Source organism: Triturus cristatus, chromosome 4_1 (genome assembly GCF_964204655.1).
Source record: "Triturus cristatus chromosome 4_1, aTriCri1.1, whole genome shotgun sequence".
In the NCBI taxonomy this organism is placed as follows: domain Eukaryota; kingdom Metazoa; phylum Chordata; class Amphibia; order Caudata; family Salamandridae; genus Triturus; species Triturus cristatus.
This window is the reverse complement of record NC_140585.1, coordinates 69,992,921-70,012,474: the sequence shown is the minus strand read 5'-3', so window position 1 is coordinate 70,012,474 and position 19,554 is coordinate 69,992,921. Positions and strand designations below refer to the sequence as shown.

Genomic DNA, 19,554 nt, shown 5'->3' with positions numbered 1-19,554 from the left:
CATCCATAATTTTCCTAGACTCCTCTATCACGGCAATAAGAGCAGTTTCAGTGCCCTGTTGGCAGATATACAGTCTGTGGATGGTATATTACAACGTATATACTCTTTGAGGAGAACAGAGTAAACCGACTTAAGGGGTCATCGATGTGCAGAGTCGAGCCCGACGGATGAAGTTCGTGTGGTTGATGGAATCGGCGGAGTTCAATGTTCGAGGGTCAAGGTTACAGACTGTGTTGAAAAGTTATTCGCAAAGAATGAGGAAGGGATGCTACGTCACGGACATTTTATAGGTTGATGTAATGCATGATTGGTGCATACTATGGAGGGGGTTGTCCTTCCTGGGGTATGCCAGTTTAAAGTTTTTCATTGGCTGCTGTGTGCCAGTAATGAAAAGAGAAGCATAATCCTCGCCTCCGTGTCCTTAATAGAATGGAAAACTCTTTGTCGCGATAGCTAGAAAATGTTATACTCCCCTATCCCAATCCAGATGCTGCTCTCATGCTGGTAATACTATTACCCAGCAAGAGAGAAGCGCCGGGATTGGTCTAGGCGGGCTTGTTTGACGCTCAGTCAGGGCCTGGAAGCCTGTGCCTGTTCTCCTGCCGGCTGGGGAAATCTAACTGCGCATGTCAGTTTAGCCGTTCTAAGACGGCGGCCCAAACCGACATCGCGCTTGCAGTGCCCACCACTCCTCTGCCCTGCTGCAACTGCTGTCCATCAGGGTGGCCCCGCCCTAGACTCGGCTCATTGAGGAAAAATAACATAATAAGATTGCTTTGTTACCATTTCATTTTTCATGTTTGCACTGCTGAGAGAGCAGTGGGGCGCCGCTCCTCCGCCTTAAAGAAGGAGCCACCGCTGTGAGTCATGTGTATTGTTTATTTATTTTTCTTTTTGTTTTTTTCCATAAAAAGTCACCGGTGACATTGGTGTGACAAATTATGCCCACACCTGGGCGTGATAAATGCCGCACGGGCATGAACCTGTATTTGCACAGGCGCTATGTCATAACCCTACTACTCACACACACCAGCAAGGTACGGAGTAGTTTTCAACAAAATCTGACAAGAATTAAATAAATATAGAGCGAAAAAACAAGTTTGAATTTTTGGGAGTAAATACACTCTTTGAAGGTGCGCACAATAACTAGCGCTCCCCAAAACGGATCTGGTTTTCATGACATTGAAGTTACACCCAGGCAGGGCTTTAAGTGTGCAGGGTCCTACCGGTGCTCAGCGCTGACAGTACTTAAAATCAGCTGCTTGGACGGGTCCCTATCGGGCTCTCAGGTTTTGCTCTCAACCTCTGGGGAAAAATTCTTACCTCTGCCGTAGTGGCCCCTTCGCTGACTTTGAGGTAATTTCACAGAGACTCGGTATAGTTTTTCAGTCTCATCATTTCAGAACTGAAGCATTTTCAATATTCTCGTCAAGGAAGCCAAGGTTGTTGCTAATTTAATAACAACCATTGGCAAAGCTGATGGCCCTGACTTGTTGTAGGTGCGATTGTACTTGTTGTGTCATATATCTGGATGCAATGACTTAAGCAGCGTGATACCAGTCGGGCAGCACACTATGCTAAGCAGATATAGATTTTTAGCCTACATGTTTTTAAGCCACGCCCTTATTACATCGGCCACGCCTCCGTTTTTTCATCCCACTGCACCCGGGGTGAACCTGTACTCTGGGGATGACTGCACGTAAACAGTGGCGTAACGAAATGTGACCCCCACCCCTCCTGCAAGGTGCACGGAGTTTCCCCCCTACAGATTCTATCAGGAGTTCTCGGAACCCATACCGTGCTGAGGGGGTCCCCTGCAGCCGAGGCCCCACCGCCTCGAGGGGGCTGTGTGGGGCCTGTGTTACACCACTGGCGTAGGAGCCTTGAGAGCAAAGGTCACAAACTTAGTTCCGATTCCTCCTCGGTTTGCGCTCTGTGCTGAAGTTTCCAGGGGGGCCCACCTGGGACCCTCATCACACCTGGGCAGCAAATGCTGCCCCCGAGGCAATGGGACTTTCCTATATAGGGCAGGGTGACGTCAAAGGTAAACACTATGCTATCCTTCCCATCATGCCCCGCGCCTGGGCTGGGCAGCTGATGCAGATGTTATTAGTCAGCAGAGCCGAGAGTTTCACTTTCAGGGCCGGATACTCACTCAGCGCTGCCGCTCTCGGGTGCTTCCAGCCCTGGACCCCCTGTGTCGCCCCCGCTCACCGACAACTGGAGACAAGTGGACCCCAAGACCTCGCGCAGTCAGGTACGGGCGTAACTCGCGGGCGAGAGATGGGGGCGTTGTTTTCGCTGTCCAATGAGGGGCGTCTCAGTGAGTGCTGGACTCTACTTTTAGGTCCGTAAGTGCAGCGCCCCAGTCTGTTCTACCTCTCATCCATAGCGGTGCTTTTGCTTTGCATTCTGGTACTTGTAGTGTTCCCAAACTGGACACCAGAGTGCAGAGTAAAAACCGGAAAAGGATGAGCCGTTCTCAGAAAACTTGACGCGTGTGTGTACCTGCTCATAAATAAATTATTTATCCGAGGGCTATTGGAAATATCCCACCTTGGGGTAACGTAATTAGGGACACCGTGTTTGGCATTACCACTGTAATATCCTCCGACGTGGGGTAGCGGTATAGTCTACCCGCGTCGGAGGTGAGGTGCGAGCGCTGACGCATGACGTCAGGCGCTCCGTATAAATAAAGGGGCGTGGCCCGCAAACGGCAGTCGGGACCACGCTGGAAACTATGTCGTGTGTCCTGTAATTCACTGCGCGTTGCAGCGCGCTAGCCACGTGGCCTCTGGCTTATAGGCCATCACACTGGCGACGAAGGGCAGAAACGACCCCATGCTATGGTGCTGACAGCCATCTCTTCGTGCACCACTGCTGTGCCCTCGACCCTGGCTCCTTGCTGTCTCGCCTGGGTGCAGCTCGCCTGCGATGTGCCCTAGGCAGGTTGTGAGACCCCAAGCTCGGCCCCTTTACTCGGGGGTGTGCCTGCTGATGGGTGTGTGCATCACACGTGGCCGGCGGAGCCTGCGGAGGTACGCGCCCGGCACCCTGGTGAGCGGAGGACCCCGCTGCGAGGCCTAACACGACCAGGCCGCTGGAGAAGCCCTAAGGGTGTCCATCCTGACCTCAGCCAAGCGGCTGTCACTGTCCCAGGAAGGTAGGCGGCGCACGTGCTGCGGAGTGTCTTTGCGACTGCGCCAAGATGGCGTCTATTCCCGCCATTGAGCCATTTGTGGTCGACGGAGCTTCCTCCTCTCTTGCCCCACGATGGAGAGACTGGACCGATCGTCTCCAGATCTACTTCGAAGGGGCGGGCATAGCCCGAGAGCGGCGCAGGGCCCTGCTCCTCCACCTGGGAGGCAAGGACATCCATCGCATTTACAAGACGTTGGTGGAGGCTACACCTAAGACCTACGTCACGCTTCTCAATGCCCTGAATGCGCACTTCGAGCCGATGGCGAACAGAGACTACAAACGGTTCATATTTCGCCAGGCCAAGCAGGAAGCAGAAGAATCGCTGGACGCATTCCATGGGCGCCTGAAGGAACTGGCCAGCACGTGTGGCTTCCGCGACGAACAGGAGGAGATCCGAGGTCAGATTATTCAAGGATGCTACTCGTCCAAACTCAGAGTCAACATTCTTCAGGAGGACGGAAAGCCCCTGGCGGACATCCTCACTCTGGGCCGGTCGAAAGAATTGTCGCAAGCCAGGGCGTCGCACATGGAGGCGGCGCTCCACCGCCCTGTCAAGACGGAGCAGGTCAACGCGGTGGACACGACCAACGTGGTAAGGCCCAAGTCGCGCCAAAACGCAGGGAGAAAGCCGCAAGACAGGAAGAAGGGATGCGGATACTGCGGAGGCACGCCACATCGCCTGCAAGACTGCCCGGCAAGAGGGAAAAGATGCAGTGCATGCGGGTGGATGAACCATTTTGTGGCAGTCTGCCGGTCCACAAAGTCACGGAAAGAGGCGGCCCAGACGGTGGCGGAAGAGCAAGACGGAGAGGACATGGATGATGACTCAGGGGACTACCCGGTCCACTACGTGTTCGCGGTAGACCAGCCACGACGGAAGAGACGACGACTCCCAAGGTGCAAGGTCAAGATCCACAACCAGGACGTGAGAGCCACCATAGACACGGGGGCGTCGATCGAGCTCATGGCGGCCAATGTGTATGAACAATTGAATCCCAGCCCCCCACTGAGCAAAGCAAGAATCAGAGTATTCGCGTATGGGCAGAAGACACCTATCCCGCTCTTGGGATGTTTCAAGACGGAGATGTGCCACAATGACATCAAGATACCCACCACAGTGTACGTGACCCCTGAGGGAAATGGGATGCTGATCAGTGGGCAGTCAGCGGAAGAGCTGAGGCTGATATCGTTCGCCCTGGCGGTGCAAGAGGAAGAGTTAGAGGCCATCCTGGAGGAGTTCGAAGACATCTTCAAGGGCATCGGATGCCTCAAAGGTAAAGAAGTATCCCTCCACATCGACCAGTCGGTCCAACCGGTGGCGCTGAGGCACAGGCGCATTGCATTCCATTTGCGCAAGAAGGTGGAGGACGAGCTAGAGGCACTGGAGAGGCAGGGGATTATTGAGAAGGTCAGCGGACCCACCCCGTGGGTGTCCCCGATCGTAGTGGCGAGAAAACCGAAGCAGCCGGGGCAGGTCCGCATCTGTGTGGACATGCGCCTCCCCAACGCCGCGGTGAAGAGGGAGCGTCACCTAACTCCCACCATTGACGACATCCTGGGAGAACTGAACGGCGCGAGATGGTTTTCGAAGATGGACCTTAGGTCCGGATATCACCAACTGGCGCTGCACCCAGACTCTCGCTACGTCACTACTTTCTCGACACATGTCGGCCTCAGGCGGTACCGACGCCTCAACTTCGGAATCTCAAGCGCCGCGGAGGTGTTCCAAAACGCTATCCGAGAAGTCCTCAGCGGGCTGCCAGGGGTCCTGAACGTAAGCGATGATCTCCTGGTGTACGCCTCATCGATAGAAGATCACCACCGGAGGCTGCGAGGGGTCCTCCAGAGGATCAAAGAATCCGGACTGACCCTACACAGGGAGAAGTGCCAATTCCTAAAGAAGAAGATCAGTTTCTTTGGGTACACATTCTCCGACCAAGGAGTCGCCCCGGACCCGGACAAGGTCAAAGATGTGCAGGACGCTCCAGCACCTTCCAACATCTCGGAAATCAGGAGTTTTCTGGGGATGGTGAACTTCTGCGGCCGATTTGTCCCGGACTTGTCGAACCTCACGAAGCCCCTCAGGGAACTGACAAAGTCCACCACCCCGTGGCAATGGGGACCAGAACAGGAACAAGCCTTTAAGGACACCAAGGCGGCGTTGTCGGATGACACCACCCTATCATACTTTAATCCGGCCCGGTCCACCAATGTGGCAGTGGATGCCAGCCCCTATGGGCTAGGGGCAGTGCTCGCGCAGCTGCAGGAGAATGGTGAGTGGGCCCCGATAGCCTATGCAAGCCGCTCTTTGACGGACACAGAACAGAGGTACTCGCAGATAGAGCGAGAAGCGATTGCCATCCATTGGGCCTGCCGACACTTTCACGTCTATGTGTACGGCAATCCATTCACCGTGTCCACGGACCACAAACCCCTCATCCCCCTGTTTCAGGGATCGGCGTCAAAACCCCCGCCGCGGATCGAAAAGTGGATCCTTCAGCTACAGGAGTACGACTACACAGTGGAGTACAAGCCAGGCTCCTCGAATCCCGCGGACTATCTCTCGAGACATCCCAGAGTAGCCACTAAAGCGGAAGAAGAGGATGCTGAAGACACGGAAGAATATGTCCGGATGGTATCAGAGAGGTCCTGGCCGTTGCCCATGAGCCTCGACACGATCGTAGCAGACACCCAGGGGGACGAATGTCTGCAACTGGTCCTGACGGCCGTCCAGTCACATGACTGGCGCCCCATCCAGTCCTCCATGGCCAGACGAACGCTGCAAGCCAAGGCCATCCTGGAGTCGCTTATGCGGGTCAAGGATGAACTCTCGGTCGACACCAGTGGGTGTCTTCTTCGGGGCTCGCGACTGGTAATCCCCTCCCGTCTGACCCAGCAAGCGGTGGACCTGGCACACCGGGGCCATCAAGTCATGGTGAAAACAAAGAGTCGGCTGAGGGCCAAGGTATGGTTCCCGGGGATGGACCCCATGGTGGAGCGAACGGTCCGAACATGCTCCTGGTGCCAGGCGTCGGGTCAGCCGGATCACCCCCACCCCGTCATCACCGAGGAAAACCCGCAGCGACCATGGGAGAAGGTGAGCGCAGATTTTGGGCACCTCCCAGATGGACGCTATGCCCTGGTGATCATCGACGACTACACAAAGTACCCGGAGGTCGAGGTGGTGGGAAGCCAGACCGCCGCGGAGGTCATCACAAAGTTCGAGAAGACGATCGCCACGCACGGAATATTCGAAGTGGTCAAGACAGACAACGGCCCACCCTTCCAAGGGCAAGAATTTGCGGACTATCTAAAGGAGTGGGGAATCCACCACCGGAAAGTGACCCCGCGCTGGCCTCAAGCCAATGGGGAAGCGGAGAGGTTCATGCGGACCCTCAACAAAGTGGTACGCATTGCGCACGCTGAAGGGTCGCCGCTCGAGAGGGCCATCTACAGCTTCCTGAGAGAATATAGGCTGACGCCTCATCTCACGACAGAGACAGCCCCTGGACCGGCGAGCATGGGCAGAGTAGTGCGAGACACCATCCCGCATCACCCAAGCTGGATTCCGCCTCAGATCGACGCGGGGAAGGTCCTAGCCAACAGGACCCACTCCAATGAACAGGCCAGTGCCGAGCGCGGAGCCCGGATGTCGACCATTCAAGTAAGAGACAGAGTCTATCTCAAGGACCGGTATCCTGGGAGCAAATTCCGGCTCCCCTTTGAACACAAACCTTGGACAGTAGTCCGCCGAACTGGAACTCTGGTCACCGCGAGGAGAGGGACCGAGGAGGTCACCAGGAACATATCGTTCTTCAAAAGAGTGCACCCCGGGACCTCAGACCAGCGTCCGTCGGAACGCCAGGGCGACTGGCCGAGTCAGCCGCCAGCGGATGGAGGTCCAGAAGGGAGTCAGGGGTCCACCCCCACCGATTACGAGAGTCAACCAGACCAGAGTGCAACGTCGCCGCCAGGAACACCAGGCGGGAGGTCGCCCAGCCCTCAGGAGAGGTCCCCAGGGAGCGCAGCCTCGCAAGGAGTGGTCCCGGCAACACCATCAGCGCGGGGACAGCAGTCCGGATACAGCCGGAGAAGAAATCCGGCGCCATCCTCCCAGCTGGCTGACTTCCTAGTGTGACGGACCTGGGACTGGAATTCCAGTGACTGGTAACAGACCTACAAGGTCAAAATGTTTATTGTTTGTTTTGATAAAGGTTAGAAGGAATGTAATATCCTCCGACGTGGGGTAGCGGTATAGTCTACCCGCGTCGGAGGTGAGGTGCGAGCGCTGACGCATGACGTCAGGCGCTCAGTATAAATAAAGGGGCGTGGCCCGCAAACGGCAGTCGGGACCACGCTGGAAACTATGTCGTGTGTCCTGTAATTCACTGCGCGTTGCAGCGCGCTAGCCACGTGGCCTCTGGCTTATAGGCCATCACAACCACGTGTCTCAATGCCACGTCATTAATCGGGTGCATTCTGGGACTTGCAGTCTTACTTTGGTTCAATTGTGCTGGAGCTAAACATTGCTATAATAATGTGGAAAGGGGCAGATCACTTCTGGGGCCACGTGCCTCTATGACGTCACCAGCGCGTCTACTTATGGCCGTAGGACCGACTAACTTATATCAACTTTTGCGTTTTACTGCTTGCGGCTCAGTTTGTTGCATCATGATGAACCAAGACACCCAAGTAACGGGGCGGGAATTGGGGGTGGAAATGGGAGTTTGCCTTTTGCTGTGGTTTCCCCACACACCGCGCACGAAAGTCACGAGCAGGTTTTGTGACCTAGGGCTGGTGGTGGCTAAAAGAGAAATTACCATGCACTGGAATTCGAGAACTGGCCCCAGCTTTGCGAGGTGGAGAACCACCTTCACAACATGGGCGGGTAGCGAGAGTACACTTCGGCTGCAGCTAGCGCTGCGGGGAAATGATGAAAAGGCATTAGACATGGCACATGCATGGGAAGTGCTAGTGGTAGACCTCCGGGGGTGGGGCGCAGAAGCGGAGGAGGGTTTTGAAGCACAGGAGCAGCATGCAGCAGAGTAGCGGCGGAGAGGTAGCTGACGGGGCACACGTGGGGGCGGGGGGGCTTCTCTTCTCCTTGCTGCTTGGCGCCTGATCATGGGGGTGGAGAGTGGCCCGCGGCAGTTCCCACGGCCAATCACGAGACAGACTTATCCCGGTACCTGCGACTATGGCACACTGACATGCGGGTGGGGGGAGGGAGTATTTGTATTTGGGGAGTGTTGGGGGGCAGTGCGTTGATAGTTGGAAGAGGTCTGCACTGTACTATGCACTGGAGTATATTACTAGGAGAAGACCAATGATATGCTGGTCCTTGCAGATGACTGTTGTAATTGAAATATGCAATAAAAATTGTTTTTGCAAAAAAATCATGATGAACCAAGACTGCAACTCCCACAATGCACCAGTTTGATGAGTCACGTCACGATCGGTTAGTACTGCATCTCTTGTAACCTGGCAGGTCCCGAAGAACTAACAAAGTTTTTACTGCCCCCACAGCAGTCTCCCAGACTGGTTGGGAGTCTCCCGGAAGCAGATTAGATGTGCTCAAGTTACTACCATATCCATTACATCCTACTTACGCTTTCTATTACTTCAGAGTATGATGTAAGGGGGATCGGTACTGACGCTATTGAGGGCTTAACGCGTGCCCTGCAGAGGCAGCCTGATCCCAAGATGGAGGTGCCGGGAGCTCCAGGCGGTCTGCGGTAATGTTACAGACCGCAGATCGGGAGCGGCGATTGTCCAGCACTCGCTCCCCCTAACAGGATATTCTGCACACTACCCCCAGAGCCTGGAACCGGGGCATCGGAACCGGCCGAGGGCCCCAACAGTGGTGAGCAGGGAGCCCACGGAGAGCGCTGGCTTGTGGCATGCCGAAGGGGGAAGAACACGGGGAGCCCAGGACTTACCCGTGTTGCTGAGAGGTCCTGGGAGACATGCGAAACCCCCCACTAGAGTGGAAGGTGGAACGAGGTACAAGGACATCCAGCGTTCAGAGGGGGCGGAGAAGCGAATCGAACTGCCTGGGGCGCAAGTTGTGTAAACACCCCGGAAGCTGAGATCTGCGGATCTGGGGCTTTGACTCTTGCCCAAGCCTTATACACCTTATACACAGATAAGTGGCTAGCAAACCAGACGCTGTTGCTGGGTGAAGATTAGGGGGTAACGCTGCGTTGCTGCCTGCTTGCTGAACCCTAAGCAGGGTGGACAAAGGAGGGAAAGCGAAACCCACAAGACCACAATAGTGATGAACCCGCCGTCACACATGCAGTAAGGGCATCAAAGCAAGCCTCCATTACTGAACCCTCCTACCCGAGACCTCCTGACATATGCAACCACACCCGTGACGCACGGATAAGAGCAGTAAGTGGGGACAGTGGCAGGGGCAGCAAGAGGTGTGCACCGCAGGCTTCCCACCAGCAGTGGCAACCACTGCTGCGTATCGGTTTACCCTCCACATGTTCACAGGTGACAGAGACGGCGTGCAAGGAAATTAACGTGCAGTAGGGAAGGGGCAACCACAAACCTGGGGCCCTGAAGGGACAATAAGGGCAGATAAATCCTCTCCCAACCGGTGAACCGACGAAAGTTGTCCTCCTCTAGACTCTTAGGGTATTTGGGGGTAGTTCTGTCTGAGTTAGGAGTGAGATGCACTCCTTGCCCCATTTCTTTACAGCTGTGCAGCACTTGGTGCCAACTGCAACGTTTAGATTTGTGCAAGTACGCACCCTGGTCTTTCGCTGCATTGGCAGCAGCCCGACATTCTGGACACAGGGCATTTGAGCCCCCTTGGGATGGCCAGTTGAACAGGGGGACCGGGAGGTTTGTAGGGCACCAGGCCCTAATGTGTATTTGTGGTGCTAGGAAGTGTATTTCATGTACTTTGATTTTCGGACCCGGTTCTGGCTACCTCTAAATGTGTTTGTATGATTTTGAGGTTGTCTTGCATACTTTGGTTTATGCTAGTGAGACTATGTTCCACCCTGTGCTTTATGCCCCTAATGTTGGAGATACTTAGGAGGTAAGTGTCCAATATTAGACTGTTGAGATTTTGGGCGTACTATGCGTTTGGGGCCTATTGTGATGCTGTGCATAATGTGGTTTATGTCACAGGATGATGTTAAGTACAGGGATTTTCCTCTTACACCACTCCATCTTCAGTCCTATCTTGTTGAATCAGTCCTGTTCTGAAGTAACAACCTGTTCCTAATCGCCTCACTTTCCTGACTCCACAATAGCTCAGATACCTTCACCCGACGTCTGGATTATGTGCCCCCTTCTTGTCCTCATACTTCTCCTTATCACCGCTTTCCTAGTAACACCCTTCTCATATCCCCACCACCCTCCTCCTCCACAATTTCCCAACATGGCCACCACTCGAATTAAGTCTGGAATTAATTGCTACAAAATCATTTATCCTCCTAACCTGACTAAAGCTTCAGCAAAACGTTTCAAGCATCACACCATTGAATGTTTCCCTGATTCCCTTTTTGTTGATCAGTTTTACAATGGTCGCTACGGGAGGCTCAAAAACGGTCTACTTTTTTTCACGCACGACATACCCTCTTGGTCTACCAGCTTTTACAACTCCCTTAACGTCACCTCCTCCTCCTCTATCCCTCATGGGAAACAGCTAAAAATGTCCCCCTCTGCGGGTTTTAACGGCTCCCTCACTATCTCACTCTATAATAACGGTACTGTCATGATCCAAGCCAAAGACACCTGTCTATCTCTCTTTGACCACCTCTTCCCTTCCCTACTCCCCTCCCCTGCGACCGGGCTATCCCTTGACTCTTCACCTAGCTCCACCAATTACTCCCTTTCTCCTCCCCTGACCCCCCCCCCCCACTCTCCAATAGGCTGCACCCTTGGGAGGCACAGGTCGACCCTCTTCTTTCCCCCTCACTGTTTGCCCCCCCTCTTCACTTCAGCTTTACCTCAAGCTAACACGCTCCTCGTCCATTCTGCACCGTCCCGGCACTCCATTCTCATCTCCTCCCCCCTATCCCTACCAGCCACCCTCCTCCTTAAACCACCTCTCCTCCAGCCCTCTCCCCTAGTTAACTTTCCTTCTGTTCCCCTTATTCCCTCCTCCTCTCTGCTTTTCCTCCCCCTCCTCCCCTCACTATGTACCCCGATTTCCCCACAAATACTTTCCATCTCTCTCCTTCCCCACACTCCTCCAGCAATGCTGTGCTACCCCCTTTCCCCCGGTAACCCCTTCCCTCCCTCGGACCGAGCAGAACCACTTCCTTTCTTCAACTTCCCTATCTCCCAATCCCCCCCACTCTGCCTGATACCTGCTCCCTCCCAGCCACCTCACCTAGCTGCCAGGACCTCTCCAACCCCCTCCCCTCTCTTCCTCCCAAACCTCCTTCATCCCTATGACTCCACACACTCCTCCCCTCTCCTTCCGCCCCACCGCCTCACTCCTCGCCTATCTCCCCCTAATTTTGTCCTTAATTCATATCCTTCTTGCAACGCCAACAACGACAACTCTCCTCTCACCCCTGGTGCACCAACTCCTGCTCTCTTCCAAAACCTTTCCCCACCTCTGAACCCTATACCCCTACTCCCCTCCCGTTCCCCCACCTCTCCCTGTCTTCCACCCCCTCCTGTTTCCATTCAGCCACCCAACATGCCGTGCTCTGCCTTACTCTCTCTGGAAAATAAGCTAGGCTCTCTAATCGCCTCCATCTCCCAACTTGAAACTACCATTTTAGTTTTAAGCTCAAAGATCTCGACTTTTCCATACACCTCAATTTCTTTGGAAAACACTCACCTTCCCACGAGATGCACCTCTCCCCCACACCCCATAATAGCTAAGCATAGCCTGTCGTCTGCAAACTCACACAAGCACTCGAACGCCACCCTTCTTCCACTTTCACTTCCCAGTAACCCTGTTATCTACACTATTCCGACCATCTCCTCTGTCAGAACCACTCATCCACCTAAACCCTACCGAGCGCCCTCATATAAGTACAATATCCCCATCACCCCTCATAGTCCAAGTGCCCCCGTCACCAAAACAGTCGCGACAGAGCTACGCTGTATGCTCCACAACTGCAGATCTGCAATAAAACACAAACTTGAAATCTCCGATACCATCAACTTGCACAATATTGACATGCTCTTCCTCACAGAGACCTGGTTCAACGATACCTCTCACTCTGTTTGATCTCCTTGTACCCTCAGGCTATTCTATACTTAGAAATGACAGAATTGACAAAGTTGGGGGAGGTGTTGCAGTCCTCTTTAGAAACTCCCTTCAACTTAAGGCTCTTCTTAACAGCTCCTTCCACACTTTTGAATGCCTATCTCTTGAGCTTCAATTGCACCACCGCTCACCTCTCAGATCCCATGTTATCTACCACCCGCCTGGTAGCAGCCCTTCGTTTATGGAGGAACTCACAGACTGCATCAGCGACCAATACTCGAAAAGTGACAATCAGAGCTTCGTGGGTGACTTCAATGTCCACTGAGGCTCGCCTCAAGACACCTATGTGAATTTGCTGGCCACCTTCCTCTCTGCAAACGATCTTATCCAACACTGCACTGAAACACACTCTAAGGGCTCAACCCTGGACCTTGTTATCTCTAAAGCAGGCTTGCTGACCATCGCTACCCCTATTCATGTAGACTGGTCTGACCACCTCCTCATCCCATTCTCTCTTCACCTATCACACTCTATAACTATTGGCCAGCCTAAGAGGGCTACTTCCTGGATCAGTGACACGAAAAATATTGACCTCAGTACCCTCTGTGATTCTGCTTTGCTATCACTTCCAAGGCTAGACCCGGACATAGATGTTAACGAACTTACCTCCCAATGCCTCACAGTCCTTGCAGTCGAAATCAATAATGTCGCTCCTCTCCAAAGCAAAAAGAAAAGGCCCACTCCCTCAGCACCTTGGTTCAACAAATCCCTCTATGAAGAAAGGAAGTACCTAAGAGTCCTTGAGAAACCATGGAGACAAGCGCCCTCCACCGAAAATGTGTCCACGCTTCGTTCAGCAAGATCCAAGTACCACAAGCACATCTTCCTTGGAAAAGCGGTGCACTTCAAATCCCTCCTTGACTCAGCCAAAAATAGATCCAAAAAACTATTCGAACTCCTCAAGAACCCAAACAACTCTCCCCCAACCTCCAAATTGGAGGATTCACCAAAGAAAGCAGCGGAATTCGCTATATTCTTTGACGAAAAGGTGAAATCACTTGTAAATCAGGTAGTTCATCCTACCCCTACAGAGGAGTGCAAATCCTTAACCATTTGGCAAAACTTTGACCCCATCTCTGATGATGCCCTCCTTAAATGCATCCTCGATACAAAGCCCTCTAACCATTCTCTTGACCCCATCTCTAATGCCATTGACTTCTATACCCATTGCCTTTCCTATTGGACCACTCTGGTCAACCTCTCCCTCAGTCAAGGCTCCCTTCCTGTATCCTTCAAAACTCAGCAGGTCACCCCGCTGCTTAAAAAACCCACCGCTGATGTGAATGACCTCAACAACTACCGTCCCATCACTAACCTACCCTTTCTTGCGAAAATCACAGAAAAATGTGTAGCGAAACAACTCTCTCGCCATATCGAGGACAATGATCTTCTCGACAATTTCCAGTCCGGCTCCATTAAAAAATGCAGCACAGAAACAGCCCTGCTGCTAGTGATTGATGACGCGCTGCGGATACTCGATTCAGGGGAGTCTTGTCTTCTAATTCTTCTTGACCTTTCTGCAGCCTTTGACACTGTCAATCACAATACTCTCCTTAACACTCTTCAACAGAGAATGGGCATGGAGGGCACTGTGCTCAAATGGTTTGCCTCCTTCCTCGCTGATAGATCCCAAATGATCAAAATAGCGAACAGTCTTTCATCTCCTTTAGCGGTCGGTCAAGGTGTTCCTCAAGGCTCTATACTTGCACCCACACTGTTCAATCTCTATTTAGAACCGTTGGGAAATCTCCTGAGTAAATCCGGGATCCACTATCCTCTATATGCGGACGACACTCATATCTACTCACGATCTCTCCTTCCTAAGCTCTACTCTCGACTCCAATCCAAACTGGATGTTAACTCATCAACTGATCCTGAATCCCTCAAACTGAATTCCTCCTCCTCTCCTCCTCACTTTCTCCTCCCCCAGTGCAATCATGGATGGATCAGATTAACCTACTGAACAATAAACCCATCATTGTCGAGAGCGCAAAATCCCTTGGTGTCATACTCGACAAAAAACTCAATCTACTCTCCCACATCGATTCCATTGCAAAGTCTGCTCGATACCAACTGCGCCTCCTTTGGGGTATTCGTCGCTTCTTTCCGGAGCACGACCTTAAAACCCTGGTCCAATCGCTGGTTTTCTCCAGATTGGACTACTGCAATTCTCTTCTTACTGACCTCCCCAAATCCCACCTGTCCCCCCTGAAGTCTGTTCTCCATTCAGCAGCTCGTTTCATATATGGGGCCAAAAGAAGCGACCACATCACACCCATTTTATCCACCCTCCGTTGGCTTCCCATGGAGGCAAGATCTATCTACAAGACTGCCTGTATCACCCACAAAGCCTTGCGCTCCTCCTCCCCTCGCTACCTGGCGAATAAACTGAAACTCTCTGGAGGATCCAGACCATCACGTAATGCAGAAAATGTATTGCTTGAACCTCCCACTTTCAAGAAGGAAAGATCGATGGCCCAATCCTTTTCAGGCAACGCGGTGAAAATCTGGAACTCACTTCCGCCTCAGCTCCGGACCACCACCTCTTCCCGGGCCTTCAAAACTGACCTCAAAGCTCTCCTCCTTCAAAGACACTTCCAAATTTAATTCACGCCCTCTATTTTCTGAAGGAAGTCCTTCCATTATAGGAAATTCTGTTCTCCATGCCTATAGAAGTGCCTTCCCAGTGTGTTTCTGTGTTTTGAGTGTCTGCCATTTAGTGCAGTATTGTACCTCTACTTGTACTTTGTACTCTTTTGTAACATGCACACGTCACCTCTCCTTTTGTAACGTATCGTTTGCTACCTCTTGTATTTTGTTTGCTTTTGATACATGCACAACGGCCACCACTGCCTCAGGTAACGTAACCTCTGTTTTAGAGTTTTGAGTGTCTGCCATTTATTGCAGTATTTTACCTCTACGTGTACTTTGTACGCTCTTGTAACCTGCACACGTCACTTTTTCCTTTTGTAACGTATCGTTTGCTACCTCTTGTATTTTGTTTGCTCTTGATACTTACACAATTGTCACTATTGCCTCATGTAACGTAACGTTTGCTTTTGTAACATGCTCACTTGTAATTTTTCTCCTTATGTATCATTACTATTCCTATTGTGAAGCGCTCTGACACCTTCGGGTAAAGTCCGCGCTATATAAAAACGCATCAAATAAATGTAATATTACACCAGAGTAAGCCCCCTCGCAGGCGGGGCGTGGCCGTTCTGATAGAGGGGACAGATGTGGTTGTGCACAATCACCAACATGAATCTGTGATTCTCAGAAGTACACCGGAAATGTTTTCAGAATTACAAAGACAAGTCCGTACATAGGCGCGGTACTGCAGGTGTAGATTTACAGCTGTTTTTGTGTGTGAATCGGCTCTCTGTTTTGTTGCCTACACAATAGGGCTAACGGAAGGTGTCACGTGACATGGGACCCTGGCAGCTCTGCAGAGAGCTCCAGGTACAGTGTCCCAGAGGGTTCACGTCCTGTAGCAAAGCGGAGAATAAACCATTTCCTTCCTCTGACTGGCTCCCGGCCCAGCTTTTCAAGAGACCGTAGGAGTGCAGAATAGCAGCTGAGCAGGCTCTGACACAGTGTCCCCAAGGGGAGGGGCTCTGGGGTGACACTATTCACCTTAACCAGTGGTCAGTTTTAGGTCCGGCCTAGAGACGGGTTTTATTGTTTCACTAGCTTCATGCAATAAAAGCATACATAGTGGAGAAGTGTGGCTCACTGGTTAGAGAAGGCATACCCTGAAGCAGAGGTCAGACCCGGGACCAGGGTTCAATTCCCGACGTGGCAGGGTCTGAGCCCAAGTGTCCACAGACACGATAATTCTCACTTCGGTGCCTACTCGAATCATGGGTTCACACTCTGCAACTCTGGGCAATAGCTTGCTTAATCTCCACTACGGCACCCCCCCCCCGCGGCGGGATGCCTGGCTTTCACCTTGGGGATGCCCAGTACGGGTTATCTCACAGGGAAAAAGCCAGGACGGGTTCCCAATGCAAGCGCCGAGATGCCCAAGGGTAAGTCGAGCGCTATATAAGTACATACATACATACATACATACATACATATATTTTATATACACTGTGAGAAGTTGGCCTGGCATATGCTGTTCCTAGTTATAGGGACACCTTGCACCAGTCCAATTCGACTCCTATTGATGGTAGGTTTAAGACAACCTTTAAAGAAAGCTATCCTAGTGGTAGCTGTGGAGAGCAGCCTTCAGGCTAAGTCTTGAAGGAGTGTTAAGCTTATTGTTTTACCATAATAACCTCTCGAATAACCAAATGAAAGAGTAGCCCACACAGGTATATATATAAAATATATGTATTTATTCTAGACAGAATCCCACAGTCACTTTATGTGGCTAGTGGCAAAGTTACAATTCAAACAAGCATTTCTAAACACAATAAATAGCACAGAAATCAATGGGCCCCAGGGGGGGACCAAACCATATACTAAAATAGTGGTATAAGAACTACGACAATTCTACAGGCAATGCCTAGGGCATTCAGGATCGCTGGCCCCTTAAGAATCCACCCACAGTTAAGAGGAAGGGGACCCACGGGAGGCGTGTGCAGTGCGAGAAGTTGCTGTCGGGATCGCAATGTTAGCCTATGGAGAATGTCGCGGTTGAATAATTAAGGTTTAAGGACACTTCTAACAACAGTACAAAGTTAAGGCTTGAGACTTAAGGCTTTGGAGAGCCCACCACCACGGAAGTACCGAAGTACCACTGTTACCTGCCCCAGGGAAGCCGGGTGCATAGGTCGATTCTGGTGTCGGGTCGCGGGCTGATTTTCTATGGAAAAGGAGTCCAAACTGCTGCTAGCTGGAAGTGTCGCTGAAGTCGTGAAGATTGAAGTTGAAGAAAAGACAAAGATGAACCTGAAAGCAGAGGGGACAGAGTCTGGGTCACAGCACAGTGACCAGGGAGCTCACAGGAAGGAGCTCGTGGATGTCGGGTGCTTCAGGTGTGGAAGGTACAGCTGGGCTCTGCAGTCACGGGCTCCGGGAGGCTTCAAGGAAGGCCAGCTTCTGGAGGGCAACTGTCCCACGTCGGCTGAGGGTCGCTGCGGTGTTAGTGTCCCGATTGGATCCACTAAGCATTGGCAACCGCAACCCACGCAAGATGAACAAAGCAGCTGCTGGTGCAGACCCACGTGGTCTGAGGGTGCTCTCCTTTGCAGGGAGCGTAGAGCAGGCCTGGAGCAACCAGGGGAACTCTTAGAAAAGAAGATTGTCCTCCGTCAGGGCCCACAAGTCGAGAGACAAGGGACCGCGGAAGGCAGCAAAATGGAGTGCGTAAAAGGGCTCCCACGGGCCACCGGAGCGGGCCAGGGAGCTGAGAGTCGGCACAAATGCTGCTGGAAGGTTGGCTCAAGAATGGGCCAAAGCACAACTTCCCCACTGGTCGGGGTCGTGTGCTGGACAAGAGGTGGCCGGTGTCTCTGGGTATGCGGGGATCTCGACACCCACGTGGTCCAGGGTGCTCAGACTTGCTGGGCACACTCACAGGACGCTGGGATGCACTGGAGACCCACCTCGAGGTTGCTGGAAGGCGTCGAAGGTCGTGAGAGCAACGAAGTTCCAACCGGGTATCTTGTAGTCTTTTAGGTGCCTGCCAAGCAGGGGGATAACTCCTTTATCCCAAGGGAGATTTCTTCAGTCAGCTGGGCAGCAGCTTGTCGAAGGTCAGTTCTGTGAAGTCCTGTACGAATCTAAGGCTCTAGGGCAAAGTTATTCCCATATATCCCCAAGATTAGGGGATGGTCCAAAATAGAGCCTACCAATCAGAGTAGAGGCGGGAAAGGGTGGCTACACCCACTCCCCTTTGTGTGTTTCCCACCTGGGCGAGGGGCAGGATGCCCCTGAACCGGTTCCAGGCGGTGTATGCAGAATTGGGGCTCTGCAGCTGCCTACGTGCAACTCTGAAAGGACATTTGGTGCACCCACCCTGTTCCAATCCACATATCCTGTCTGGGGAGGTGCTGGCACCTCCCTGCCACAGGAGCCCTATTGTCCAGATGGCGAGGCTGGGGTTTTCCCCAGCAACAGCCAGCCAGAGTCGTGTAGGTGGCGAACAGTAGCCATTTTGTGGTACATGTGCACTTTTAAATTGGTTTCCAAATTCTACCGCTTTTCCCATATCACCCTCCTAGCAAGGGGGAATCGTGCCCCCATGCCCATGGCTGGACTGGGGGTATGATTCCTTCATGTTTGACACCAAACACGATATGGTTCTGTGTAGCCACTCCTAAGTTACAGCGATGACGCAATAACTTATAATGCGGTTAAGAGTATATGGTATGGCTACACTACAAACAACCCAGTAACGTTTTTACGAAGGTTGCAGAGAGGTCCTACTCACGTAGGGGTCCCCCCTCACACATACCTCAGCACCCAGCCCTGTAGGATTACCAGGGCCTGCCATAGGGGTGACCTATGAGAGTATATGTGTTGTATGGTATGGGACATAGGGTACCTACGTCCCTGTAAGGGGTGCTAGCACCACCTTACCCAGGCTACAGTAGTGGCCTGGTGGTGTCAGTTTGGGTGGCTGTCCCAGGGTGGCACAATAAGTGCTGCAGCCCTGGTAGGCCTACTGGGGGACCCATGCCCTGGTACCTAGGGTACCATCTACAAGGGGCTGGTAGGGCATGCCCAGCATCCAATTATGTTTGTACCTAGAGTACTCACAACAGTTTTAGGGAGAAAGCAGATAGGCTGGGGTCCTGGATAGCAGGATCCCAGCCAGACTAGTCAAAAACCACTTAAATACCAGGCAAAAAGTTGGGGGCAACCATTAGTCAGATTCCACTCTCCTACATAACCCGCCCCCCCAAACGAAAGGAGATAAGGCTAACCTTGTCCAGATAAGCCTTTATTTCCTGAGTGGCCATATAAGGAAGAACCTGTACTAACATGGTTGCTCCCTGTGTCATGGTCCACTTGGGAAATCCTACCCCAAGGGGTTCTAGAGTTTCTCCAAAGTCTAGGGAAATTACCTGTATTGGTTTTTGGGTCAGAGGTGGGCTGGTGGGGTGTCTGAGTCTGGAAGTGGGACCGTACTTGGGTTGGTCTCAACCTCCTCA

The 19,554-nt window shown here is 52.5% G+C and overlaps 1 protein-coding gene across 1 annotated transcript in view; it reads left to right on the top strand.

Moving 5' to 3' along the window:
• The first annotated feature begins 2,061 nt into the window (after positions 1 to 2,061).
• LOC146839550 (apolipoprotein L3-like) overlaps positions 2,062 to 19,554 on the top strand; it is a 139,967-nt gene continuing 122,474 nt past the window's right edge. Inside the window, exon 1 of the mRNA XM_085651611.1 lies at positions 2,062 to 2,257. The gene's annotated coding sequence lies outside the window, so the exon portion shown is untranslated. The remainder of the gene's footprint in view (positions 2,258 to 19,554) is intronic.